The sequence below is a fragment of the Delphinapterus leucas genome, chromosome 2, assembly GCF_059928025.1.
Source record: "Delphinapterus leucas isolate spDelLeu-1000000601 "Yukka" chromosome 2, BTC_Dleu_Yukka2, whole genome shotgun sequence".
Taxonomy (NCBI): domain Eukaryota; kingdom Metazoa; phylum Chordata; class Mammalia; order Artiodactyla; family Monodontidae; genus Delphinapterus; species Delphinapterus leucas.
In genome coordinates, this window is record NC_143130.1 from 68,483,536 (window position 1) to 68,486,189 (window position 2,654).

The window sequence follows — 2,654 nt, forward strand, 5'->3', positions numbered from 1 at the left end:
CCTTCATTAAGACTAAAGTGTGTGGCACTGAGGCGACCCTGGAGGAGGAGAGGAAAGAGAAAGCGGTGAGAGCTAGAGGAGGTGGGATCTGAGCCGGGCTTTGGAGGGTGAGTCAGAGAGGAGCAAGGAGGATGTCACAGGCAGGGAGGAGGACAAAACCAAAGGCTTGGCAGCTGGGATGGGCGTGGGGGATGCAGGTGGTAGTGAGAAGAATATGTGACTAGAGCAGGGCTTACATGGGGGATGATGGAGAAAGGGTCGGGGAGATGGGTGCGTTGTGGGGATAGGCCATCTTCTCTATCCTCAATCCATGAGATGCAGCTCTCAGATTCCTCACGCACACTCTGGGGTCAATGACAGACTAATAAAAAGAAAAATTCAAAAGTGGAGCCTTGCATCCCTGGTGGCGCAGTGGTTGAAAAAAAAGTGAGCATCAGACAGTCAAGTGGACCTGAAAACTAGTGTCAGCCCTGCCACTAAGAGCTGTGAGACCTCACAGAAGTAACTTCAACAATCTAGCCCTCAATTGCCACACCTGCAAAAGGGGTTGAACAAACCTTGGGCAGCCTGAGAGTGGGATGGATAACTTGCCATTAGCTCTGGGCTGCTTAGAGAATTAAATGAGATACAGTGTGTAAAGTGCCTACCGAAAGGCCTGCTATAGGGGAGGTACCAGTGAGGTTAATTGAATGGGAAGGTGGTTGAGGATGAGCAAGGGCTGGCTGCATCCCTGTGGTGTGACAGCATCCCAGTTCCAACTGGACCTGCTAGCTGCTGCCTGGAATCCCACCATTAAGGCCTCCTCCTTTCAGCCTGAAGCACTGATCCCAATTAAAATGCTCATTATCTCCAAGGCTCTACTTTTTTTTTTTTTTTTTTTTTTTGCGGTACGCGGGCCTCTCACTGTTGTGACCTCTCCCGTGGCGGAGCACAGGCTCCGGACGCGCAGGCGCAGCGGCCATGGCTCACGGGCCCAGCCCCCCCATGGCATGTGGGATCTTCCCGGACCGGGGCACGAACCCATGTCCCCTGCATCGGCAGGCAGACTCTCAACCACTGCGCCACCAGGGAAGCCCTGTCTGGTGCTCTTTTGCTGATAACTCTTGGCTTGGTGGAAAGAACAAACAGGAGTTCATGCCCCCCTTCACCAAACCTCAGTTTTGGGTCTCAGTTGGTCAGAGTCACCATGAATGCTCATTGGCCTGGAGAGCAAGGAAATTGACCAAAACGTCAATTTCCAGCTAATTGAAGGTTCTCACTTTAAGGACCACATTTAAAAAAGAAAAAAAGTATTAACCATTTCATATGGAAATCATTCTAAAATATCATTCTTTCCTGCTATAACAAGTAGTACTTAGGGAACCCAATGTGTTAGTCTATAGTAAAGGGGGTACCTGGAGCGTGAAGGCCTTTGTAGTTTTTTGACCTTGGCCTGCTTGGGTGGGCAAAATCCATGACTCACCTGCCTGATTCATTCCCATTTTCTAGGAAGTGAGAAGGTGGCCAAGTAAATAAATAAATAAATAATTGGAGGAGGTGAAGTGATGAAAATTGTACCTATCTTGAAGACCCCTGGCTAACTTGGATGTGTTGGATTACCTGGAAGCAGCCTCTGAACAGTCCTCAAAATTGCACATCATTTGCCCATAAAACCAAACAGTTGTGGGCTGTTTATGCTTTTTGTTCAGTTTGCAGTCAGTTGAGAAATGCCCCCCAGCCCCCTTCCTGAGTCCTACCCCTGTTGATTTCCAAGCTGCCCAGCAAACACCCCTCTTGCCTGATGTACCCCCAGCCTCTCCTTTTGGGTGCAGCCCTGGAGGGGCTCTCAGGAGAGGTGTAGCTCCCCCAGCTAGGAGCAGGCCCACGGCCCAAACTGAGCCAGACCACCACCCCTCCTGGGGCTTTGCTGCTGGAGCAGGTGAGAAGGTGGGGAAGGTCCCGGAGCATCCCTGCCCACAGTTCCTGCAGCCTGAGCCCCAGGACACACTGGTTTGCCTTTCATTCTATTTCCCAGACTGGTTCCCCTTCTGTGAGCTTCCTGCCATCCCACCAGCAAGGGCCCTGCCTCTCCAAGTGGTCCGGGGCTCTTCTGTGGTTTGCAGCTAATGTTTCTGAGCCAAATGTTGCCATGTCCTCCCTTGCCACCGGCTGTCCTGGCGCCTTCTCGCCCCCCCATCAGCGTGCTGCCTTCCAGAAGCCCTCCCCTCCTGATCTGTTGCTACTAATGGGCCATGGGATGGACAAGCCCTCAGCTAGCTCATTAGAGGCACGTGCAAAGAGTCCATGGGACCCAAACAGGGCGTGGAATCAGCTACACAACCCATCAATACATATTTATCAGCTCCTAACGTGTGCCAAGGTCAGTGCCAGCCTCTGGGGGGTGGGGTTTGGGCAGGGCTGCCAGGTGTGCAACGCCTGCTGGGCAGTGCCTACCACCAGCAGCAGAGGGAGGCTCTGCGGCTTCCCTCTGTCAGTATCCACTGCCCTGGCCCCGGGAGCTCCCCACTGAGAGGACTGAGGTTTAGAGTGGTGGTCCCCGCAGGGCCCTTTGATCTGGAGCCTAAGTGCAATTTACAGGAAATTTTAATAGCCTTTTATCTTTACAACAGGAAGCTGGGTTATGACCAAGGGTCCCTCACGTGCGGCTGCCAGGC